We start from the raw sequence: 27,937 nt of genomic DNA, 5'->3' as shown, positions 1-27,937 counted from the left end.
TGAAGGGGCCAATATCTTGGTGTATTAGGGTTGAATAACCGAGAGAATCAACGTAATCTGCTGCTCGATTTCCTTCACGATAAATATGCTGGGAATGAAAGGCTGAAAAAGACTCCAAAATTTTCTTGATATCGTTCGTAAGCAGATGCAACTTCCAAGGACACTTGAAATGACCCAATAGCAGGGATATCGATAGCTTGAGTAAATTGAGCAAATCTTTGAGGGAGTAGGGGCTTTTCCACCCTGTTTATTATTTAATAAATATAGGTCATTGAAATCACCTATAATACACCAACGAAGCGGAGAAGCAGAAATAAGATCAAAGAGATTTGACCAAAAATAAAGGCTTTTGAGCAGTTTCAGCCGAAGCATAAATTGTAAAAAGTATAAACACAAAATCATGATCTAAATCATGAATAACTAATGAGGTAATTCTTTAATACATGATTACATGGTACTGGATTAGATTATATAGTTATCCTTGAACATTGTTATAATTGATAAGAATATTATTTAATTAAACGATATTACTTGTTTGTTTTATTTATTGTTGAGATGATTTTTTCTCAAAACTATGGTCAGGATTACTATTTTACACCAGATGAAAACATTCAATACTATTCTAATGTTGGCTATCTTTTCATGACAGACACGTTATTTAATGATCGAAAAATTGTTTGATAGGTGATAGAAATCGGCAAAGATAATGATATGTATTTTGCTATCCAGTCTTCTCGAAGAGGGAATGGATTGGGGCATGGTCGAGTCTATATTAGATGTGAAAGAAGTGGACTTATAGGTATAATTTTCCTTCACCTGACAAAAAATTCAAAGCTAGACACAACACTAGTACAAAAAGGTATTGTTGTTGTCCCTTTCAACTTCTGGGGGTTGAACAAGTAGGGGGTAAATGGAAATTATTGGTTAACGTGAATAAAAGTAAACATAAACATTAATTAGGGAAATATATATAAGCAATGGCATAAATCGGTTGCAAAATTAGGTACAAAAGAGCTTGAGAAGGCTGCTCATTTTAAACTAAGTAACATGAAGCTAAAACAAATATTAAAACAAATACTAATAGAAAACCCAGAAATTGTAAGCGATGGAGATACATCCACCGACAATGCATTGCAAAAAATCAAAAGAAAACAAATAGGTGATTTATCTCCTATGCAATATTTTTTAAAATTAGTAACAAATCATGGGTTATTATCAATGACACAGAATACAGGACAGAACTAATGTAACACCCTAGAAATTCCTTTCCTTTAAAATACCTGTTTTGCTCTTTTTAAAATACGAAATAGGAAATTCAAAGACATTACCGTCACCGTGAAAACGGCTAAGACAATTATCAAAGACTCACAGCGGAAGACTCACTTTAAAAACCATTCAAAACAAGTTAACTTAAAAAGTCAAACCAAAGGAAAGTAAACTCAAACCAAAGTTAAACGAAGTCAACCTACAACTTGGAACCATTATATTGTAGGCCCTTATTAAGACAGAAAACGAATTTTAAAAACCTTTGTGTTAGTCTCACAATCAAAATATATGATAATCAAAACAATAAACCACTTCATATTCTTATAGAAGCTAAGCATGATTCGCTCTTCACTCATGCCCATTATGAATATGCTTCATCACCTAAAAAACTTCTCTGTACTTTGTCCCCACTACTCGCCATTAGAAATGGGTCGTCTTAGGGCCAAGATAAAGACAAGGCCAAACAAACATACAAACACACAATCAGCAATGATGAGTACATAAGCGTAAACAGTACACACTAACATGCTTTCATCCTATCAACACACAACTTACCTTTCTGCACCTGTTACAAGCATACAACATACCAAACCAACAAATAGATAAATTAATTGCTTATTTAATTTGATTACGCATCAAACGGGTTTCCCACCAAATTTCTGCCCCAAATAAATTGAGGTAAACTACACCGGGAGCTAACTGGGTAGGCAAATGCCACATGAAAGTGACTGGACGTCCTGCGCATAAAATAAATAAAGGAAAATGCAGCGTCCTGTACTCCCCGTAGAAGTTATGATCAAATATAAAGTCACATAACTCCCCCCATATGTTCATACTCAAGGTATATACGTTCCAAGAGTTTTGATACGTAATCTCTTTCACTTTACATTATTTTACATATTTTTAGACTTGATGATGACTCTCAAACCATAATATAATTAATCATAATAAACCATTCAAGCAATCAAACACACCAATTTAATTCTTGAATAATTAGTGACCACATAAATTTAACGTTGTACCCTTTTTAAACTACCTCGGCGTTAAATAACACCTTAAGCGCATAAAGCACCGCAAATCCTATCTCTCGGTGTTTAGAACACCTTAAGTGCAATTAGACACCACAATATATTTTATTCCTGTTTACTAAGATACTTAATAGCTCAATTCCCATGCTTAAAACATCAATAAAAATTATATGAACCATAATAAAATTTCCTTTTCATATTCCTAACCAAATTAAACCTTTAGTTTAATTAAACATGCTCTCAATCATGCCAATAATAAAAGTGTGGTTCATATTCAACATGCCAACTTAATTCATTCCAATCATCAATTCACCACAAATAATTCATACTTCACAAATTAATCACCAACATCGATCCAATCAACAATTCCAACCAATACCTATCATGAAACTACCTCGAAATTAATTAAACAAAGCCTAGCATGCTTCTATACACTTAAATAATTACCGAGTACGCAAACGTACCTCGAATATGATCTCAAAATCGTCACGACTACACGAAATCACTCACTTGAAAAACTCCTACAACTCAAAATTACAAAGAGACATTAATACCTATTCAATATAAATTTCCAGCAATATATACACTCTTTAAATCACTTATAAACCATCTAAAACAAGCTGAAAATTAATTTAAAACCCCTACTTCTATTCCCAATTAATGGGTAATTTAAAATCCTTTCAAAAAACATAATTCTAACCTTCATATAAAAATTCTAGGTTTATAAAAATATGTAAAATTGCTGTAATTATGTTTAAAGACATCGTCTATTTTAATAATTCCAACCAACTACAATCAATTTCCATCAATATACATTAATTTAGAAACCTAGGGTGTTTTCTCTCTCCCTTGAAAGAAAGGGTATTGCTCTCTAGCTTTGGTTCTTGGGTTTTGCTGCCGATTGCTTTCGGTTTCTTGTGCTCAGTGATTGCGCTTGCCTGGATACGATGGCAGATGACATAATTGACCGGTATGCCAACCTTAAGCTTGATGATGAGGATGGTGGTGTCATTGATTTTGGGGCGGTTGAATCCACTCCGTTGACAGAGAAATTTCACCTAATGCTAATTGGGAGACTTGTGACCGAAATACCGTTTAATGTTAAAGCATTTAAATTAACCATGATGAAGGTCTGGGCACTGCAGGACAAACTGGTGATTAGGGTTCTTGGGCCAAATCTTTTTGCCTTCCAATTCTTCCATTGGAGGGATAAGGAGAAGGTTCTGAAAGGTTGTCCATGGTGCTTTGACAATTTGTTACTGATTTTGAAAGAAGTTGTAGGGGATGAACAACCAGAAAAAATCCCTCTATATCAGTCCCCGTTTTGGGCGCATGTTAAATACTTGCCATTCAATTGTCGATCAGATCAAGATGTCAGGGAATTGGTTGCTAATTGGGGAGAGGTTCTTGAGTTGGAGGAGGATGCATTGGGGTTGGATCATTTTCGAAGGGTGAAAGTTATGATTAATGTTACAAAACCCCTTCATCGTTTTTAGAGAATTCTTGATAAAGGAGGGAAGGAAGTTTCCGTCGAATATGCTTACGAAAGACTCCCTTTTTTCTGTTTTGCGTGTGGGATTATTGGGCATTCGGAGAGGGATTGTTGCTTGGTGTCTGAAGAACAGAAGAAACTAAGGCTGGGTTGGGGGAGGTGGCTTAAAGCCTCGCTGAGAAAGGGAAGGACGAAAGAGGTGGAGGAAGTAGATACTATTCTGGCCACTCGAAGGACTCTATTTGTAACTAAGGAGAAAGATGAGATGCGTGGAGTGAGGGTGGAGAATGAGGTTTCTGGTGAGGAGCAGGGCGGTGTGTTGGGCTTGGGACAAGGATAGGTGAGTGGTGGGAGTGAGCTTCAGTGCTTGAATTTTCGACCTCTTGCGGTGAAGTGGTGACTGTGAGTGATGGCGAGGGGAGGTTGGGAAAATTAAAAAATGCAGAGAGTGGTGAAGGGGAGGCGCTGTTAATAGTTAGGCAAGTGGGTAGTCAGGAGAAGGGGGGATAGTATACTGCTAATGATGTAAATGAATCTTATATGGTGTGAAGGGGACAAGCATAGAAGTGGGGTTGGGGTAGTGCCGTTTGATTTTAGGGTAGGCGTGACTAATAATACTACTAAAGGGAGGAATAAAAAATATAAAAAAATTGTTAAAGAGAGGGAGCAGTTCGATTGCCATATGGTGCTTGTAGATGATAGAGTCTTGGATAAGAGAGGGAGGAATAATTCTGACCAAGTGGACGTGGGTGGTAAGGGGCGAAGAAGGTATTGATGGTTGATGAACATACTAGATTGCGGGTGGCGACGCGCTATCGAAGAGGAGCAGCCCCGCCAAGCTCAATGAGTACTTTGAGTTTAAACTGTAGAGGGTTGGGCAATCCCTCTGCAGTTAGTGGTCTTCGAGATCTTATCCGGAGAGAGGCCCCGTCTCTGATTTTTCTGTCAGAGACAAAGTTGAGTAGTACGGAGTTTGATAAGGCTAGAGGATTTTGATGGTGTTTCGGTTGATTCTATGGGTCGTTCGGGGGGACTTGCTTTGTTACGGAGGAAGGGGTTAGATGTAGCTCTTTGTACCATGTCCGTGTACCACATTGATGTTGAGATTCATGTTGGAAGTGATGATGGGTGGAGGCTTACTGGATTTTATGGTTGGCCGGAGGTAGATACGAAATATCTATCTTGGAGATTGCTCACCGACTTAGCCTCGCAATCGGATTTGCTATGGGGCTGCATTGGTGATTTTAATGAGATTTTGTTCGACTCTGAGAAGCAGGGAGGGAATGATCATGCAGAGTGGCAAATGAATAACTTTAGAGATGCTGTTAGTACTTGTGCTCTTTGTAATATCCCTTTTCTCGGGCTATGAATTCACTTATGATAATGGTAGAGAGGGTGTGCAGAATACTCAGTGTCGTCTTGATCGTGCCTTAGCAACGGAGCCTGGATGTTGAAATTTTTGGGGGCTAATTTGGTGCACCTTGATAGAGATTGGTTGGATCATGCCCCAACCAAACTCCTTTTGGAGTCTAATATACACGAGAGGTTGGGTGATAAACCTTTTCGTTTTGAGCAGGTTTAGCAATTTCATGAGGGGTGTGAAGGGGTTATGGAGAATGCTTGGAGTAGTGGTTCGAATTTAGAGTATCAGTTGGCTGCTTGTACCACCTATTTGAAGGAGTGGAGCATTAAAAATTTCGGCACCATTTTCCATGAACTTAAAAAGAAGAGAGCATGGCTTAAAAAATTGAATAAAGGGGGCCTCACTGCTGCTCAACTTGAGAAGCGTCGTGCTCTTATTAGAGATATAGCAGGGCTTGTGCAACATGAAGAGATCTTGTGGAAGCAGAGGTCACGAGTTTTATAGCTATAGGAGGGTGACAAAAACTCAAAAAAAATTTCACCAAGGAGCATCAAATTGGAAGAGGCGCAATACTATTCATAAATTAATTGACGATGATGGTGAAATTTGTTCAGGTGATGAGAAGGTGGGCAGCGTTGCGGTTGCTTATTTTCGTCAATTGTTTACCTCTTCCAACCCCCCTTTGATTGAGCAGGCACTATAATCTTTTTAGGCTAGAGTCACGACAGACATGAACTCGGCTTTGCAAGCCGAATATACATGTGATGGAGTTAAGTATGCCTTGAGCCAAATGCACCCAATTAAAGCCCCGGGCCCGGATGGTATGTGTCCCTTGTTTTTTCAGTCTTACTGGCACATTATTGGTCTGTCAGTTTCTAGTTGTGTGTTGTCCATTCTGCGGGGTGCTCCTATCCCTCATTTCTTGAATCGTACTTATATTGCCCTTATTCCGAAAAAAATTAGTGTTGATCGTATGGTTGATTTTAGACCAATTCTTTATGCAATGTGGTTTATAAATTGGTCTTGAAAGTGCTTGCAAATCGATTGAAAATTTTCCTAGATAAGATTATATTAGTAAATTAGAGTGCTTTTACTCCGAGTCGCCTGATTACGGATAATATTCTGGTTGCTTTCAAATTATTTCACTATATGAAAATTTGCCGAATAAGGGTGGGTGCATGGCTATGAAGTTAGATATGTCGAGAGCGTATGATAGAATTGAGTGGGATTTTCTGGAGGTAGTTCTGGAAAAATTTGGCTTTGATTAGAGTTGGAGGAGTAATGTGATGAATTATGTGAGATTGGTTACCTTTTCTGTGCTAGTAAATGGTCGGCCAACTGATAGTTTTCTCCGGGGAGGGGTATTAGGCAGGGTGACCCAATATCTCCATACTTGTTCATATTGTGTGCTGAGGTTTTTTCGCATCTTCTTAGGGAGGCAGAGGAGCGTGGTAGTCTCAAGGGTGTTCGTATTGCTCCTGCTTCTCCGTCTATTAGCCACTTGTTGTTTGTTGATGACTGTATTATTTTTTCTAAAGCAGCAATGGGAGATGCGGAGGTTATTCAAGAGGTCCTTAATACTTATGAGCTGTCGTCGGGTCAAAAAATTAATTTTGACAAAACGAATATTTCTTTTAGTAAGGGTGTTTTGGAGTCAAAGCGCACTGACTTAGCAAGTATGCTTGGGGTTCGTATTGTAGACATTCATGATCGATATTTGGGGCTTCCTACTGTTGTTGGGAGATCTAAGAAGGTGATTACGAGGGGTGTTAAGGAGAAACTCTGGAAAAAGCTTCAAGGGTGGAAGGGGATGGTTCTTTCTAAGGCGGGTAGGGAGGTTATGATAAAGGCGGTGACCCAATCTCTCCCTACCTACGCGATGAGTGTTTTTAAGTTTCCATCGTCTTTTTGTGATGAGTTACGTTCCTTGGTTTCACAGTTTTGGTGGGGTCAAAAACAAGGGGAACGTAAGATACATTGGTTAACTTGGAAGAAGCTTTGTAAACCCAAGAATGAGGGTGGCCTTGGTTTTCGGGATTTCAAGCTCCTCAATTGGGCTTTGTTGGGGAAGAAAGCATGGAGACTATTGTTGAAGCTGGGCAGCCTATTGGCGAGAGTTCTCAAAGGGCGATATTATCCTAATTCCTCTTTTCTAGAGGCTGAAGTCGGGGCTAAACCAAGTTATGCTTGGAGAGGTATAGTAGAGGCAAGATGGGTAGTTCGGAGGGGGATGAGATGGAGGGTTGGCAATGGTGAGTCTATACGGATATGGGGCGATCCTTGGGTGCTTGGTACGTAGTCCCACATGATAATTTCTCCTCGACCTGGTGACAATGGTGCTGGTATGCGGGTAAGTGAACTTATTTTGCCTGATTCTGCTTGTTGGAATTTTGAGAAATTGCAACAATATTTTTTGCTGTTTGAGTATGATCGGATTGTTAATATTCCATTGAGTTCAAGACTGTTGCGTGATAGTATTTGCTGGGATTTGGAGAAGAGTGGGGAGTATACTGTAAAGTCGGCTTATAAAGCGATTTTTGATGATAATTGAAAGTGTGAAGAAGCAGCTACTTCGGTTTATGCGCACACGATTTGGAAGAGAACTTGGCAGCTTCAAGCTCTCCCCCGGGTCAAGGTGTTTGCTTGGAGAGCTTGCCAAATGCGCTCCCTACTCGCCGTAACATTAGCTATCGCATAAAGGACTATGATTCGGATTGATATATTATTGAAAGAGACTATGAGACAACAGTTCATGTCCTTAGGGATTGTAAGCTAGCTCGTGATGTCTGGAGCAAAAGCCGGTTCGCTTATGTTGCTCTGTCACGAACTAGTAATATGGTCGATTAGTGGGACGGATGTTTGGCAGAGTTTGATGATTTTGATGCTGTGAGTGTTATCACTATGTGCTGGGCTATTTAGGGTGCACGCAACTCATGGATAATGGAAGAAGTGGTGCCTATTCCAGAGAACATTGTTAGCTATGCTGAAAAGTCTAGTTGTGAGGTCGTTGAGGAGTTGGCTAAGTGCAAAACCACGGCTGCTGGGGTGTCTTTACCAGCTTCGTGGTCTCCTCCTAACACAGGATGGTGCAAGGTGAATGTGGATGCTGACGTAGTGGGAATGCTGGTACGGGGTCGAGTGCTGTCCAAAAAGAGATGAAGATGGGGCTCTGCGTGTGTGTAGAGTTTCTCAGTCTCTTGATAGGTAGGAAACGGCTGTTGCGGAGGCAAAGTCAGTGCCTTTTGGGATGTAGTTGGCGAAGGATGCAGGGGTTGACAATTTGGTGGTGGAGAGTGACTGTTTGCAAGTAGTTCAAGCCCTCAAAAATAAGTCAGGCAGTTCAAGATCTTTTTCTTTAATCTTTGAAGACATTTTATATTTTTGTTCTCATTTCTCTAGTATTAGTTGGTCTTTTGTGAAGAGAGGAGGAAATAAAGTAGCCCACGATTTGGCTCATCTTAAACCTTGGGAGGTTAGCCATCATGTGTGGAATAGTGATTTCCCGTCTCATGTTCTTGAACTTGCTTCAATTGATTTGATTAATTAAGCTCGCCCTTTGGGGTTTCTTCGAAAAAAAAAACAAAAAAAAAAGAAACCTAGGGTTTTCAATTTGGAGCTTTTTAATTCAAATACTAAATCTGAAAATTATATACATAATAATCATAATCAAATATCATGAAAATCATCACACAACCCAAAAATAATAATTAAATCAAGGCTAGATTAAAATTAAAAAAAAATAGTTTTTTTTTATTATTTTATTTTATTTTTAAACACGCACAACTACACGACGGGAGGGGGTTCCTGCCGCCCTCCACGCCGGCTGCTGCTGCTGTCGGCTATTACTAGCGGCGGTGGCCGGCCGGTGGGAAGTGGTGGTGGCGGCTGGCCACCTTGTGTGTGTGCGTGTGATGTGTAAAATAAAAGGGGAGGAGGAAAAAGTAAGGGAGATAAAATAAGAGGAGAGAGAGAGAGAGAGAGAGAGAGAGAGAGAGAGAGTTTACCTTTGGGTATTCTCCACCTTGGGCAAGATCTAACTTGCTCATAAGATGGGTATTTATACCCCCTCACAAACCCTCCTAACCTTAAATTTCCTTTCTACCCTTAATGATCTTTTCTCCTATTCAAACTAGTCATTTGACTTCCTTTAAAATTACATTGACTTTAAAACTTCCTTTTATAAAATAATATGCCCCAAAGTATCTAAATAATAAAATAAAGTATTTTCAAAGCAATTAAATAAATAAAAAAGGACCTTTAATTAAAAAAAACCTTTTTAAATTAATAAAATACCATAAATAATTCATTTCAAATTATTTAAATGCTTCATAAAATAATGATTTAAATTAAAATACGTATAAAAATACAGGGTATTACAGTCTACCCCCCTTAAAAGAAGTTTCGTCCCGAAACTTGGGTAACAAAAATCAAACTTTTTCCTCACTTTGTATAATTTGTACTCTTTTGACATATTATACCTTTAATGTCTCCTTGAAATCAAAAGTACTCGAAATAACCGTTAAAAATGTGCAAAAAGCACTAAAATAACTGAAAATAGAGGGAAAAAACGCGAAATTCTACCGCATTCTACCCCCCTTAAAGAAAACGAGTTACGTCCCCGTAACTCAACATACCTTAAACAACTCAGGGTATTTCTTTTTTATCTCATTCTCGGCTTCTCAAGTTGCTTCCTCATATTCTTGGTCAGGCCATAGCACTTTAACAATTTTAACTTCCTTCTTGCGCGTACTGCGCACTTTACTGTCAAGGATCTTAACATGTCTCTCCTCATAAGTTAAGCTTTGATCTAACTCAATTGTTTCAGGTTGTAGCACATGTGACTTATCAGGTAGTATCTTTTTAACTGAGACACATGAAATACATCATGCACTTTACTTAGTTCCGTAGGTTAGGCCAACATATAAGCTACTTTGCCTATCCTCTGTAATATTTCATATGGACCAATATACTTTGGGCTAAGCTTTCCTTTCTTCCCAAATCTCATGACACCTTTCATTGGTGACACCTTCAACAACACTTTGTCACTAACCTCAAACTCTTCCTCCCTACGCTTCAAATCTGCATAACTCTTTTGACGATCCTACGCCGCTTGAATCTTAGCTTGAATCTCTTTTACCTGCTTAATTGTATCCTCGATCATTTGAGGCCTTAAGATCATTGTTTCACTTATGTCGTCCAACATACAGTGCGACACTTCCTTCCATATAATGCCTCAAATGGAGCCATGCCAATGCTTGCATGGTAGTTATTGTTATAAGAAAATTCAATTAAGTCCAAGCTATCTTCCCATCCCCCTTGGAAGTCTATGACACAAGCTCTCAACATATCTTCCTAGGTTTAAATAGTTCTCTCAGTTTGCCCATCTGTGGCAGGGTGAAATGTTGTACTCATCTTTAGTGTTGTACCAAAGTTTTCTTGAACACTCTTCCAGAACTTTGAGAGACACCTTAAATCTCTATCAGACACAATATCCTTTGGAACTCCATGTAACCTCACAACATTCTTGATGTAAGCTTTTGCAAGTTGCTCCATCTTCCAGGTCTTCTTCATTGGTATGACACTGCAGATTTAGTAAGTCTATCCACCACGACCCAAATGGTATCATTTCCACTCTTTGACTTTGGGACCTAAGTCACAAAATCCATCGAAATGCAATCCCACTTCCATCCAGGAATTTCTAATGATTGCACGATTTCTTATGGCACTACTACAAAAAGAGCATTTTCTCGACGCTGGACCTTCGATGCTGGGCAAGCAGCGTCAACTATTAATTATACTTTGCGTATTATCTCGACGCTTTTGTAGGTTGAAATTACTTTTCGGTGTTATAAAGCGTCGAGAAACATAACACGTGCCCCACACGTGACTGCAAAAACCCTCAATTGTAGAATTTAGGGAAAATGAAAACACCGAACAAGAACACAAACACAAAAACAAAAACCTCTTAGTTACTCATCAACCAAACTACTCTTCTCTCTTTCAATCCGAATTCTACAAAGACACTTATGGAACCATTGTTTCCAAACTCAGATCTTTGTTTTTCTCGGAGTAATTTCAATGTGACGAATATCATTTTGTGAATCAGATTCTTTGAATTGAGGTACATCAATTTCAATTTCAGATCTTTGTCCTTCTTGGATTCAATTTCAAATTTAGGTAAATCAATTTAAAATTCAGATCTTCATCTCTCTTAGAATCAATTTATAGAACTTGACCTAAAATTGTAATCTATGTCGTCCCTCTGAGTGCCGATCGATAATATTAAGGTACATCCTTTCTCTTTGAATCAATTAATAGATCTTGACCCAAATTCGTTTTTTTATGTTTTATTTTTCAATAATCTCACAGATTATGTTTAGATATGGGTTAGCTTCATGAGTAATTGAGATTTTAGGGTTCTGTTATGTTACATTTTGTGCTTCTGGTTTAATTCAATTCAGAAAATTAGCCTTTTGTTTCATGTTTTTGAATGAGCATGATCGCATTGTTTTTCGTCTCACAATTCCATCACAATTGGCATTGATTTTCGTAGGATCTGCTGTGAGTGCTGACTTCGTTTGGCTCGTTCTCCTTCGTTAGAGAAGCTTTTTAGGTGATTCATTGTTTGAATTTGGGTGTTTTTTTTTGCCTACTTTCTGCCTTTAAAATTTCAGAATTTTTGGAGTTTATTTGCTATTAAACTGGGCTATTTTGTTCGGACTGGTCTGTTTTGGTTCGAATTAGTTTATTCTTGCTGTTTGGGTGGGTTATTAATAGAGTTGTTCTGTAATTTTCTTTAGGGATTTCCTGTGTGATTTAGGGTATATTGAGGGTGTTTGAAAATATTATTGCACTCTTTATTCCCCTGTGTTTCTTGCTGCTACAATTTTCTTGTGCGTTTATTTTTCCCTTGTATGTGATTAATATGGCAGAGGAATTGGTAAATAAAAAAACTTATGGATGATTTCCATCAGAAATGTGAGTAACTTGATTAGAGAACAAAACAACTAGATTGTCAGACTAAGGCTATATTCGAGGTTTTTGTAATATGTGCAATCAACACCTATAGACGTTTTTCCAGCCACATCTAACCTGTAATTTTTAATTCAACCGGATTACAATTATATGTTTTCAAGTTTATCGGAATATAACTATATATTTACCACTATACAATAGAACTCTTATACATTTGATCTACGAAGAATTTATATACTTAGTACATACATGTAAAACTTCATTATAAATAGAACATCAATGAATACAAATCAATTTACACTGACATAAAATAAAATTTTGCAAGAGTAGCCACGCAGCAGTCGCAATACCGTTATAGTCTAAGATCTCCATCCTCTTAATTTGTGTAAGATGAATACCTCATAATTCTAATAACACAATTGGGTTTCTTCCCCTCTTCTTTAATCTCTCTGTCTACTACTTGATTTATTATTCTATTAAACATTAATTTGAGTTTGTTTTAATGGTGGAAGATGGAGAAGAAATTTTTATTATGAATTGAGACAGAGATGGTGAGATGAGAGAGAAAATGGTGTGAGATTGAGAAGACCATAAGGTTGATGGAATATTTTATTTTAAAGAAGTAGATGGATTATTTCTAATAGCATACAATAATATTAGATAGTTCTAGAGCCATGCTCAGTTTTTAAAATTAATGGTAATTGAAATTTAAATATAGTATCTAAAAATTGTAATTAAAAAATCCATTTTAACAATAAATAATTAAATGATAAAAGTTCTTAGGCAAATTTAGGCAGATTAATACTTCTACAAAAATATTAAAAAAAAAAAGAAGAAGAAGATAAAGTAGAGTTATGCCCTGTTCTTTTAAGCTTCTGGGCAAAGTAGGTAGAGCAGTAGAGAAAATTTATTGCTAATTAAAATGATGGTTGTTTCCCCTCAAAATACAAGTCTACTTTGATATGTAGAGACATAATAATCTATTTGTGTATTATTTATTTATTGCTAATTAAAATGATGGTTGTTTTCCGGTGGAATTTGTTCATTTATGAAAGGATCACAATGGTAATGGAATAAACATATTAATACTCTAGAAGGGGGGGGGGGGGGTTGAATAGAGTATGGGCGTTTTTCGCAAAACTGAAAAAGTCAAGGCCTTGAGATTAGTTACAGGGCGGAATAAACTGATCTCTGTTTTACAATTCAAGACTTTGAAAACTATTTAAAGTAAAACAGTTAATAAACAGAATGTTATAAACGCTTGTTTTGGATTTTGCTAAAACTGTTTAAAACAAAGAACGAAAGCAAGAATAAGGCAAAAATCAAAACGGAAATAAACAGAAGGAATTGTTACGAAGTTCAGCACAAAGGCCTACGTCTCCGCCTAGGGTTGTTCAACCCGTAGGATTTTAAACCAACTTTTATTTCTTCCCTTAGAGTTCTAAAGCAACCTAGAAGATCTCACTATCTTCTCTCCATAGCACTTCCCGCTACACCTTAGACACTCAATTCCTAGAAACAAAAGCTAACACACTCAAACAACTTCGAGTATTATAATTTTACTACAAAGTGTATCACTCAAGTATTACAAGATTAAGCACAAGTGAACACTCTCGTATTTTTCCCTCACTTTAAAAATAATAAACATACTATGATTGAATGAGAGAAAATATAGCTCTTAGAATAGCTTAAAACTGCTGAATGCTTCGATGATTAACTCCAGCAAGTCTTCACGCTATTTATAAGGCTTTTATGCTGATTTCAAAACGTTGCAAGGCTGACTTCAAAGGTTTGAAAGTCTTCAACAGAATTCCTTTAATCTTGCTTCAACAGAACTTTCGGCCCTTTGAATATTCAAACGTTGCTTTTCATCTTGCTGTATTTTTGGGATTTCAAAACCAACGTTCAGCTTGCAACTGAATATTCAACCTATCTTCAAGGGATAAAAACAAATATATTTGAATCTGAAAAACAGAAGTTGTTAAGATAAACAGATTCAAATATTCAAATAATAAATCATCATTATTATCCCTTATTTTAAGGAATCTGCAAAACAAATTAGTTAGATAAGAATAAAGATAAATATCTTATCACAATACAAGATAAATATGTTAGAGATAAATAATCAGAATATTATCACAATATATTTATGCAAGACTAAATAATTATTTAATCCAAAAAATTCGTCCAGCCCAAAACAACAACTTGTCACACGTATTGGCTTTAAACAAATAGCCATATAGAACAAATATCTGCATAGTCTACTTACAGCCTGTGGTTTAATAAAATAACATATTTGCAACATGGGTTTGACTTCCATCATTTATAAATAAACAAAAACATTAAGGCCTATTAAGGTGGAGTCTTCAATTTAGATTAGATAACTGTTACCCGTAATTAAATTGCACAATTTTCAAAATAGTGGGTTTAATTTGCTATAAATAATAGTAAGGGACTAATTTGTACATAGCATAAGTCTTGGGTCTCATTTGCCATATTCCCACACACAAGTAGGTCTGCCTCTTTCCCTCTCAGTTTACAATTGAAGCGCACTCCACTTTCTCCATTGAGGCCAACTTCTGATATCTCTATCTTCCATTGAAGCAGCTTCTAAGGTAAGATATTGTTTCCTCTTGTAATCATCGAATTTCTATTTCACAATCTAGCTTTTATCATTAATTTGATTCTCATTTTACTCAATTTAAGGTTATTCTAATCTAGATTATTGAACTATTGTTTTTAATTACTAAACGAGAAGAAAATTATGAGCTTAATTTGATTTTTGAATCAAATTTTCCGGATTGAACCATGAAATTGGATTCTTTTCCCTGAAATTATTAGCCTAATTTGATAATCGAATCGAATTGATTCAAATTTGGTTGCAAATGTGTTGCAGAACCCTTAAATGTTAAGATCGAACTATGTTGGTAATTTTACTTTTTCAATCCATATGTCTAGGTGCTGCAATAAGCACTTCTATTAAGGTTTGTATTTCTAGTCAAGGTTTTTATAATGGTTGATTCTGGGGTTTGTAGTTTGTAGTAAAGTAGACTAGTAGTTTGTTTGCCCTAAAATGCATCTTTAAGTGTAAAATGTTTACTCTAATAGTTTCCTGCTGCTCTAAGAAGCTGTAATTTGCGAGTGGTTATATTCTGTTATGATTCTAGTTTTAGTGGAGAGACGGGGATGAAAACGAACAAAAATTACGTGGAGGGCCATAAGCGGACAGGGGAGAAAGAGAGAACTAAGCATAGAGATATGAAAAACTAACTCGTATCTCCGGTGTTTGTTTAACTAAGAATAGCTTTGGTTTGCAGACCACGATTTCTTGGTGGCGGTATAAGGATGGTGAAGTCTCAATCTTCCGGAAACAGCTCATGACTTTGGGTTTTTACTCTTCCCGGTAAAGTACCCATCACCTTCTTCCTGCTCACCTTCATTTTTTCACCTCTTAATTCTTTCATCTCTCTCTTAATTCTTTGGTAGTATAATTTAGCTAGTAGGTTTTATATTGGAACGTCTTTGCATTGATAGCTGATATTGAACCTATTTCTGAATATGTAGTATATTATTTAGACTTTAATAGGTTCAATTTGGCTTAGTAGGTTATTTAGTTTGGTTCTGACATCGTGTGCATTGATTGTTGATATCTCAGAGTTTTATTTTTTAAATCTTCAATGAGGATTGATTGGAAAAAACTTAACACTTTTATTCAAAACTATTTTATGTGAAAAGTCTTTATTATCATCATTATCATTATTATTATGGATTATTCACCAAATACCACTGACTTAATGCGTAATTCACCATATACCATACAAAATTTTCTTATTCACCAAATACCACTGAGTTTAACATAAATGTCACAACATGCCATTTCCGTTAACTCAGTTAGTCATTAACGTTAATTGTGCCACGTGGCACCTGTAATTGATTCTAATCGTGGCACCTTGTAATTGATTCTAATTAATATTATTTATTTAATTAATTAAATTTAGAAAAATTATTTTAAAAATAAATAAAAATTAAACACCACCAATACCAGCCACCGCCACCCCTGCCGGCGACAATCCCGATCCCAGCCACTTCCCAGATGGCCGGCGACTGCCCTCCTCCCCCGCCGGCGACAACCCCGACGGCAACAACAATTTATCGTTGTTTTTGCGTTGTTGGGTATTGTTTGATGCCTATAGTTATTTACTCTGCGGCTTCGCTCTTTCTTCCTCCTACTGGAACTACACCTGGGTTTGTTGTTGCGGCGGTTTTCGTGATCTGGGCTACTAGGGTCTGCTCTCGCCTTTTGACCGTCGATGAGTTGGGCGCTTCGGAACATCGTGGGTCAATTGCTTATCCTTGTTTCTGAAAGGGGGCTTGAAAGATGGTTGGGAAAGGATCCTTAATTGACATATGGAGGGACCCATGGATCCCATATATGCTTGATTTCAAAGCTCTGCCACGACTGCAGATTTTGGATGAGGCTCCTAAAATTGTTTCTGAATTGATGTGTGAGGGCTCCTGGAATGCTGAAATTTTGAGTGATAACTTCTCAAGCTGGGAAATGACTGAATTTGCTAAAATCCCTATTGCTCTTTATAGTGGGGAGGATAGCTAAACCTGGCACCATTCAAATAATGGCAGTTTTCTGTCAAAAACGCTTACTGTGTGGAATTAAAAGCAAAGAGAGACTCTCGTGCTTCTTCATCTGTGTCATCCAACAATTGGGTTTGGAAGAACCTATGGGCTGCAAATCTTCAACCAAAAATTATACATTTTGGTGCGATGCTGGCACAGGGAGGCGAATTTAGGTTGGCGGGTTGAGGCAGGGATGGTGGTGGTAGTTTTTTTTTTGGTGGTTTGGGAGGAGGACGGGAAGGGGAGATGGCAGGGGTAGGGGGAGCTCCGGAGTGCCGGCAAGGGAGGAGGCTGGGCAAGGCCGTCGGCGAGGGAGGAGGCTGGCAAGGCCGCCGGCGAGGGAGGAGGCTGGCAAGGCCACCGGTGGGGAGGGGGAGCTGGCTGGTGGGGGAGGGGGGGTGTTGGGGTTGGTGGCTGTTTTTTTTTTTAATTCTTTATTTAACTAATTAGTTAGGTAATATTAATAAGAGCCAATAAGTGACAACCACGTGGCATAATTAACCTTAATTACTAACGGCGTTAACGGCAGATAACAAAAAAGGCATTCTATGTTAATATACATTAACTCAGTGGTATATGGTGAACTAGAAAATTTTGTGTGATATATGGTAAATTACGCATTAACTCAGTGGTATTTGGTGAAAAATCCGTTATTATTATTACAATTTTTGTACCCTTCTTTTAATCCCTTCTCTCCATTATCCCAATATTGTATATGACTTCTTTTTTTCCCTCCCTTTACCCACTTCTAAATTTAATACTTCTTCTGTTTTTTAAGATAATTAAATTGTTAAATACTCCCACTGCGCCTAAAAAATTGACACGGTCAAACTTGGCACACATGCCAATGCACTTGTTTGACCTTAAATATATTTGATTAGATATTAGTAAAAATAATTGAAAAGTTGATATTATGAAGCTTTATATTAATACCTATTTAATAATATATTTAATTATAAATTTTTTTTATACGTTACTAAAATACGATGGTCAAAGTTAGTATATGAATAGTGAAAAAAAGTCTAACGTGTCAATTATTTAGGAACAAAGGGAGTACTTTTAATTTTATTTGACTTTGATTATATTTGGACTTAAGTGATATTATTTATCAAGTTTCAGTTTTTGTTTTGTGTACTTTGTATTGAACCTATAACAAGTACTCAGTATATTGATTTTTTTTTGTTAATTTCTTCTTGGAAATTATGTCCTTGACTCATGCAATCAGTAAATATAATATGGAGCGTATTATGGAGATAATAAGTTCGTTTTATTGGTTCATCATTATGTCTTGCTAAAGATCAATATTGATCATTTGGTTAATACAAAATAAGCCTAATGCCAACTAAATGGGTTGTACGAGGTCATGCTTTACATATATTCGATCGAACAAAGGAAACCAAACACATAGCATGGGTATGGGCGTAATGTTGGCCGGTCAAAGGGAGTGAGGATAGGGAGTGTAATTTCCGTAATTAGTATAATATGATTATATAATCAAGGGTTTTGGGAAAATGAAAGATATAAGTAATATTCCCCAAAAGAAAAAAACTTACGATTTCATTCCCTCTCTCTGTCTCACATATTTTCTCCGTTGAAGAGGAGATTGATATCCCAACCTAACTAGCATTGGTGGAGGTTTGATTCACACTTGTGGACCAATTGTAGAGGGGCTTCAATTGCAGCCCTATGATCAATTGCTAAGTATATGCGTTCTTGATTTCTTCTGGGAGATTAGAGCCACAATTGAATCCTCTCTATGATTGGTCTATAAGTTTAAATTGGACCTCCACTAATGCAAGTCGGACGAGAGAAATCAATCTCCTCTTCAATGGAGAAAACTGTCGGCTATGTGAGGGAGAGAAGGAGGGGGGGGGGGGATGAAATTGTATGTTGTTTTCTTTTGGGAAAATGTTACATATATCTTTCTTTTTCCCCAAACCCATAATTATATAATCACATTATACTCATTAGGAGTACACTCCCTTTCCTCATTTTCCTTTGGTCGGCTGACACTGTAATGTGTGACTTAGTAGGATCCATTTAGTTGACATAGGATTTATTTTGTATCAACCTAATGATCAATATTGGACTCTAGCAAGAGTGTAAGACATAATGATGACCCAATTAAACTAAATTATTATCTCTTATATTATATTTAATAATTGCACTAGTCGAGGATATATTTCCTCCAACCATTTTCACTATTAAAACACAACTTGATGTGGGATTTGTTCCTAGTCTTCCTACAATGCACCTCAAAGCTCAAAATATGGAAACCCTAGATCTACATATTTGAACAGCAATTCATGATGATAAGTGTTAATATTGTGGATTTTCGGAGTGAGGTGATTCCAGTAGGCCGTGGCAGAGTTATCATCTTGCCAATGGTCTTAAGTGGTTAGAGAAGTGCATACCACAACTTGGGAAAACAAAGCATGTTGTGACGGAGGAGAATGAGAAAAAAGAGAATGGTCGGATGTGTGGGGTTGAAGAAAGAGAAAAAAATATGTGGTAGATCGTCACAATGTAATCAAGTCTATAAGATACATTTCTCACGTGACATTTAATATAAAGTACTTTTTCCACTTTTTCTTCTTTTTTTTTTCTTTGTTTTTTTTTTCCTACTCTTATAATACTTTTCATTTTTCTTATCTCTATAAAATTAAACAAAATATGAATAAATTTTTTTAATTTTCTTACAGAAATGAAGAAAACATAAAATAATAAAATAAAAAAGATTAAATATTTAATTTCTGACTTTTGGAAAAATTTCTCAAAAATAAAATTTAATGTTATATACTACCTCCGTTAACAGTTATTTGCAACAAAAGAGGTCTCCGCGGACTCTTAGGCAAAAGTTTTAAAGCATGATTATTGAAAATTAAGGGCATGTGGTTAAGTATTAATCCTTAAAAAAAAAAGAATTAAAAAAAAATCCAAACCACCGAAACCCAGAACCACTAAACCAGAACCACCACCGATAACCACCAAACCCAGAACTCAAAACCACCACTAAAACCACCATAACCCAACCACGAACCCAACTAAACCACCGACTAATCACCTTAACCCTTCGACAAACTACCAAAACCCGATTAGATGAACCACCAAATCACCGACGAACCACCGAAACCCTTCTACTACCACAAAAACCACCCCCACGAACCACCAACAACACCGACGAACCTCCAAATCCCACACACCACCAATAACCCCGAACCACTCGATAAACAAACCCACTCACGAACCACCCCCACAAACCTGCAAATCCACCCACAAGCCACCAAATCCAACCAAGAATCAAGCAAACCACCCACGAATAACCAGATCTGAAACCCACTAGTAAGATGGATTGGAATTTGAAGAGAGATGAGAGATGAGAGATGAAGAAGATGAAATGAGAGATGAAGGAGGAGAGAGAAAGCTGAAATGAGAGATGAATGAGGTGAGAGAAAGATAATTAATTTAGATTAAGGTTATAATGTTGTGTAATTATGTGTAATATTATGTGCTAATAATTTTTAAATGAGGGTATTTTAGTCATTTTGACAGAAAAAAGTTACTAAAATAGGAAAGAAATAAGTTTGTTGCAAATAATAGTTAGCACCTTTTTTTTTGGTAACTGTTGCAAATAACTGTTAATGGAGGTAGTAGTATTGTTGTGTACTTATGTCTCTGTACCTGTGTCCAAATTTTCGGCAGCGAGGTGATGGGGTTTGTCTGTTTGAATTACTCAAAAAGTAATTTCTCTATTTTGCTTTTCCCTTAATAACATGGGCAACGAAGCAATTAAATTATTTTTGTTGTTTGCTTAATCCCCATGTCATTCCTATATGCTGCATCTGAGAAAAAAGGAGGAAAGGTAAATCAAACAGCTGTACTTATTCTCTGTGAAGTATAATCTTGGTTTAAAAAAAGTATGTACTTTCTTAAAATGTCTTTTAACAAATTGTCCTTCCCCATTTGGTGTTTTTATTTTTTCTTTTTATTTTACTGGTTGTAATTTGTTGAATGTATGATCTTTCAGGAATTGCTTGAGAAATTTGATTAGCAGACTTCAGTTCTCTCAAAGGTGAACATGTTTCTTTTCAAATTGGACAATAAATCAATTCTAGTTCCATTTTTTTTTGTCCTTTTTGATAGTTTTTTTTTTCTTTCTTTTTTTTTTTCCCTTAACCGTATGTCAGAATTCAATTCCTAATGAAAACTGTCCACATTTATCTTTGAGTTTCTCTATTTATTGGCATATGGGTATCCTATAATCATTATAAACTATTAATGTTATTGAAAGTTCTTAACATTTACTATTTGCAAGGCAATAGGAGGGAGTGTTGATGTGGTGAGTGGTGTAAGTAAAAGGTTGGTAAAGTAAAAGACTGAGGCCTTGTTTGGTTGGATGTAGGAAGTAGAAATTCCCATGAAATCTCAATTTCTATAAAATTGTAATTCCTAGGAAATCCCAAAAATTGTTTGGTTGGATGTAGGAATTTCTACTTCCCATGGGTAGGTAAGTTAATTCCTCCATTTTGTAGGAAGTAGAACTACCTAAGGAAGTTCCAATTCCTACATTATTGTCAACCAAACAAGTATGCGTATATTCATTTCCAGGAAATCAATGGGTGGGTGTGATAGAAATGTGGATAAAGTAGGAGAGTGAGTGAAAAGGTATCAGTTTTGTGGAGCAAGAGGTGTAAGGTAGTAAATAGAGTTTGCCCAAAATGGATAAAAGTGAAAGTGCTAAGAACCTTTAGAAAAGGACAAAAACAGGAAATGTTGAGAACTTTAAGAAATGGAGATTCATTTGTTTCAGTCGTCGAGCCAAGTGACATTATGTAGCATTATTTTTTCATTTTTGCCTTAAACCCTGTACTTTGCGTGGTGGCCTTTGCTTTTATTTGAATCCATCTCACTGATTGCATCCCTCAAGTCAAATGTGTTGGATGCATAATTTAGTCTACACATGTGCATTACTTTGGCCTGTTGATTTTCTCATGGGCACTGGCATTGAATATCTGATTTTATTTGAGGTCTGTGATGTCAAAGAAAGTCATGCACAGGGGATAACATGACTATTCTATTACACTTTCAGTTATGCATAATGTTTGTTTGTATGGCTACAAACTTTATATTAGATGTAGTGATGTTTTATTGGTATCTAGTTTTGCTATGTGGTGATATAGATCAAGAGTTCTTATTAAAAAATCGTAGATCAAGAATTGTGCTTCTGATACTTTATTTGGGGATAATCATTTTTCTTTAACTCTTCAATCTTTACCTTAGTTAGGTGGTTTATGATCTAAGTCATCTAACTTATGATATACTTGTATCTATGTTTCTACAATTTTTAACAAGCTTTCAGAATCTTGCATGTTTTCTAATTAATGGTAGTGAACAATCTGAACATTATTTTGTGTGAAGTCATCTATTCTAGCGTTTGTTACAGTATAATATTGATCTGTTTCTTTATGCTGTGCATGTTGACTGGTTCTATCTACTTTGATATAGTGATATCTTTGATTCCCTTTGTTTGCAAATACACATCTTTGTTTCTATGCATTTCAAACTTGAGCCCTTCACTGGTTTCATGTGTACAGAAATTCCTTGACTTACGCTATGAATTTATTGTTGTTATGTTTCATTCAAAAGAGTAAAAATAATCTTTTCTTGTGCTATTTTGAAGTAAGTTTCTTAACATAGATTTTGAGAAAAATATGTCCAATTATGACCACAAGAAACAAATGACCCTTCTTATAGGAGGGAGAATATTTAGGTTGCACAGCTTGTCAGTGCATATTGTTTATACAGGGTATTTCATTGTCCCATATAATCTTAGGATCACATAATATTTCACATTAAATAGTTTTGCCAAGTGGTCAATCTAGACATTGTTGTTGCCTTTGCAATTTTTCAGCTTGGACAGGTACATTAAATAGTTTTATTGTCACATTAATTCAGATTTTAAAGGTTTATGGTGTTTCAATTAATAGTTTTGAATCTATTCCACTGTCTCATATGAGATGGCAATAACATTTCCCAAATCCATTCATATCTATTCCACTGCCACTAAAGTTGTTCTTTTTTATTTTTTACCTCTTTTTTTTTAACAGTTTCTGCAACACTTCTTCAAACATGGCTGAGGGTGGTAAAAGCTTTGTTCGGAGGGATCGTCTGCTTGATAATGAGTCAAAGGTCCATATGTGGTGGGACTAAAATAATGTATTTGTAGCTGAGCCTGGTGAGAAGCCTCCTGGAGATGGAGATAAATTTTTTGGGAACTTTCCATTTCCATATATGAATGGATATTTGCATCTTGGACATGCATTTTCAATTTCCAAGGTAGAATTTGCTGCAGCTTACCACAGACTGAGAGGAGCCAATGTACTCTTTCCTTTTGGTTTCCACTGCACCGGCATGCCCATTAAGGCTGCAGCGGATAAACTTGCAAGAGAAATTCAACTGTTGGTAATCCACCTGAGTTTCCTTCTGCAGTGGAGGAAGAAGTTAGCCAGCCATCAGAACAAGAGGATGCAAATGCAGGATCACAGCCATTCAGGGGTAAGAAGTCAAAAGTTGCGGCCAAAACTGGCACAAGTCTGTATCAGTGGGAGATCATGAGAAGTTTTGGCCTTTCTGATGAAGAGATCTCAAAGTTTCAGGATCCATATGAATGGCTGACCTATCTTCCGCCCTTGGCAGTTGAAGACCTTAAAGCTTTCGGCTTGGGTGTTGACTGGAGGCGCTCTTTTGTCACCACAGATATTAATCCGTACTTTGATTCTTTTGTGAGGTGGCAAATGAGGAAGCTCAAAGCAGCTAATAAGATTGTGAAAGATAAAAGATATGCTATCTTCTCTCCACTAGATGGACAACCATGTGCAGACCATGACAGGGCTTCTGGTGAAGGGGTCCAGCCCCAAGAATACACAATAATAAAGATGGAAGTTGTTCCACTGTTTCCTGCAAAATTGAGCGCTTTAGAGGGGAGGAAAGTATATTTGGCTGCTGCAACATTGAGGCCAGAGACCATGTATGGTCAAACAAATGCGTGGGTATTGCCTGAAGGTAAATATGGGGCCTTTGAAATTAATGAGACAGATGTTTATGTAGTCACTGAGAGGGGAGCTCTTAATCTTGCATATCAGAACTACTCAAGGGTCCCAGAGAAGCCAACATGCTTGGTAGAGCTTACTGGTCATGACTTGATTGGTTTGCCTTTAAAATCTCCGCTTGCTCAAAATGAGATCATTTACACACTTCCCATGCTGACTATCTTGACAGATAAAGGAACTGGGATAGTAACCAGTGTCCCTAGTGACGCCCCTGATGACTATATGGCACTGCATGACTTAAAGGCAAAACCAGCTCTGTGGGCGAAATTTGGTGTAAAAGATGAATGGATACTTCCTTTTGAGATCATACCCATTATTGATATCCCTGACTTCGGTGATAAACCTGCGGAGAAGGTCTGCACTGATTTGAAGATCAAGAGCCAAAATGAAAAGGACAAGCTTGCAGAAGCGAAGAGATTAACTTATTTGAAGGGTTTCACTGAAGGGACAATGCTTGTTGGTGAATTTGCTGGGGAGAAGGTCCAGGATGCCAAGCCAAAAGTCAGACGTAAGCTTTTAGAAACAGGTGAAGCCATTATGTATAGTGAGCCTGAGAAAAAGGTCATGTCTAGATCCGGCGACGAATGTGTCGTGGCTTTAACAGACCAGTGGTACATCACATATGGTGAGCCTGAATGGAAGGAGCTAGCCAAGGAGTGCTTGGATAACATGAATTGCTACTCTGATGAGACACGTCATGGTTTTGAACACACCTTGAGTTGGCTAAATCAGTGGGCCTGCTCAAGGTCATTTGGCCTTGGGACTCGTATCCCTTGGGACGAGCAGTACCTTGTGGAGTCCCTCTCTGATTCAACTGTTTACATGGCTTATTATACTGTTCATTTTCTGCAAAATGGAGACATATATGGATCTAATACAAGTTTGATAAAGCCGGAACAAATGTCTGATGATGTATGGGATTTCCTGTTTTGTAGTGGTCCGTATCCAGATTCATCAGATATTGATTCAAATGTGCTTAAGTCAATGAAGCGGGAGTTTGAATATTGGTATCCTTTTGATCTTCGTGTGTCTGGCAAAGACTCTTATCCAGAACCATTTGACATTTAGTATCTATAATCACACAGCACTAATGGACAAGCGCCACTGGCCTCGTGGGTTCAGATGCAACGGACACATTTTACTAAATGCTGAGAAGATGTCCAAGTCCACTGGGAACTTCAGAACCCTGCGCCAGGCCATTGAAGAGTTCTCTGCAGATGCCACACGTTTTGCTCTTGCTGATGCTGGTGATGGTGTTGATGATGCAAATTTTGTATTTGAAACTGCAAATGCAGCAATTTTGCGTCTCACAAAAGAGATTGCATGGATGGAAGAATTCTTGCTGCTGATGATGCTCTTAGATCAGGTGAGCCTTCTTCTTATGCTGACCGGGTGTTCGAAAATGAGATTAATCTTGCAATAAAGATGACTGAGCAAAACTAACAGAACTATATGTTCCGAGATTCTCTTAAGACTGGGTTTTACGACTTGCAAGCTGCTAGGGATGAATATAGGTTCTCCTGTGGGGCTGGTGGCATGAACAGGGTTTTGGTGCAGCGTTTTATGGATATTCAGACACGACTTATTACCCCTATCTGCCTACATTATGTGGAGTATGTTTGGAGAAAGCTTTTGAAGAAGGAAGGTTTTGTAATAAAAGCTGGCTGGGCCTGTTGCTGAGGCACCTGATTTAGCCCTTAAGAGTGCCAACAAATATTTGCAGGATTCGATAGTGCTAATGAGAAAGCTCCTCCAGAAGCAAACTATGGGTTCAAAGAAGGCTGGCAAGAAAGGAGCCCCTGTTCAACAGCTTAAAACATATGATGGATGGAAGGAAGAGTGCTTGAAAATACTTCAAAGCAAATTTGATTCAAGAACTTGCACCTTTGCTCCAGACAGTGAAATTATGGCAGCACTGCAGACGAGCAAGATTGGGAAGGCTTCCAATTTCAAGCAAATCCAGAAGCAATGCATGCCATTCTTGAGGTTCAAGAAGGATGAAACTCTTGCTCTAGGCCCCCAAGCCTTGGAGTTGAAGCTTCCTTTTGGTGAGATGAAGGTCCTTTCAGAGAATTTGAATTTGATCAAGAGGCAGCTTGCACTTGAGCAGGTGGAGATTCTGTCGTATCAAGATGAGGATGCTTGTGCCAAGGCTGGACCTCTTACATCAGTTCTAAAACAAAATCCTCCATCTCCTGGTAATCCTACTGCCATCTTCTTGACAAACTTATGAAGCTGAATTTTCTGTGGTTTTGGTTTAGGCACTTTTGTTACGAATTTTGACTTTATCTACTGTATTAACTTCTTGAAAGCACATTGTTTTATCTTGAGCTCTTATGAAGTATAGTTTAGTTCCAGTGACCGAACATGGATTCTGAGTTGCCATATATGCTTTTGACTCCGTCATTTATAGTTTGCAACAGTTTTCATTTTTGTCAAGCATATGGTACATAATTTACTTCAGCTGTCTTTCAACTTAGGTCATGGTGTAATTGATTAATCTCCGAGTGTCACAGCACATCTCAAGCTCAAGGTGCTGCAAGATTGATTAGGAAACATATTTATGAAATGCCGCAAAACTTGTAAAAGCAAATTTAAATGTGTGAAAAACAAGCAGTTCTTTACTAAGATCCTAAGAGAAATAATCCAACCTTTGGCTTTAAAATCATATATCCACTGAGAAAGAGTTGCATTTGCTTCCTAATTATCTGAAGCAGACATCCTAGACTTGATTTCACACACCCTAAGGCAATGCTGAGAATCATTGCAGACTTGCTGTGAATTACGTCAGAGTTTCTTTATGACGGTTTAAAATGTCACACACAATAACCTTCTGACAGATTGCATTTCGTGAATGCCACAATGTCAATCAAACTGGCATCATTTTTTTCTATAGAAAAAGTCCTTCCTTCAGCTGTCATCTTTGCCATATATATGGTCTAAAAGTTTTAGCTAGTGAATCTTCAATTTCGGTTAACAGAGAAATATGGCCTCCATAACTAAGTCGGAGTTTTAGATGATACAAAGTTTCCTCTTCTTGGTGGGTGATAATCTGGTATACATGCCCTTTTGAATGCATATCAGTCTAATATCTTCCACACTGAAATAACCTCTTTCGTAAGCGTGTTTGAGCTCCATTAATGCCTTGTTTATCCCTGCATTTGTTGATAGGAAAACTTCTGATGCCCTTTGTTTGCTCCTATCTCTTACATTAAAGTTCAAGTAGTACAAATTCTGCTGCAATTTTAAGGGCAAAGTTACAGTAGTACGAGTACCGTTTTACCTCACTAGTACCCTCATAGGCAAGTTCTAAAGTGTCCCATATCTCATTGGCACTGGAGCATCCTGAGATCACGATTTGTCTCACTCCCTCTAGTTGCTTATTGTAGAATGGACATAAACTTTGCGTTCTTCTCCAACAATTTTGTAGTCATAGGAGATGTATTCGTTCTCTAGTTTGGGAATGATATTCCTTCTTTGGTCCATCTTTTCCACTCTAAGGTACCATCTTTGACAATCAACCAACATTTATAATCAATTCCAATGACGATGTTCTTAATTTTATATCTTAGGGTAAAATTTTTTTCTACATTACAAAACTACACAATAAAGTACCTAGTATATTATTTTGTTCCATGAATAAAATGAGGATAATATTTATCTTGAACTGGTAGTGTTTAGAATACTAGCTCACCTGTTTTTGGTATTCGCAATACTTAACTTCTTTAATGAAACATCTCGCCAATTTACTTAACTGTACATGCACACTTACAATACAAAAAGACTTAACTAAGAAAAGCTGTATCCTAGTTATCTTCATGCGCTTCACGTATTTGGGTTGAAACATTTTAAATCACTTCTTTCTTGATCTTCATCAGGAGGGATGAAACATTTCCTGGATTAACCTGCTCGGTAGCTGCAAAGATAAAGTATTTACTCCGTATAACACAAACAAGCAGTACGCAGTTCAGGTGATAGATATCACTTAAAAAACTTAGGAACCCAGCAGTATAGGTTAATAAAAAACACCTTTCTTACTCCCCTTTTAGTAATCATACAATATAAATTTACT

The 27,937-nt window shown here is 37.1% G+C and overlaps 1 pseudogene; it reads left to right on the top strand.

Moving 5' to 3' along the window:
• The first annotated feature begins 11,057 nt into the window (after positions 1 to 11,057).
• Positions 11,058 to 26,304, top strand: LOC110684835 (annotated as a pseudogene).
• Positions 26,305 to 27,937: the final 1,633 nt, after the last annotated feature.

The sequence above is a fragment of the Chenopodium quinoa genome, unplaced genomic scaffold (assembly GCF_001683475.1).
Source record: "Chenopodium quinoa cultivar QQ74 unplaced genomic scaffold, ASM168347v1, whole genome shotgun sequence".
NCBI lineage: Eukaryota > Viridiplantae > Streptophyta > Magnoliopsida > Caryophyllales > Amaranthaceae > Chenopodium > Chenopodium quinoa.
This window is presented reverse-complemented; position numbering and strand designations above follow the sequence as displayed.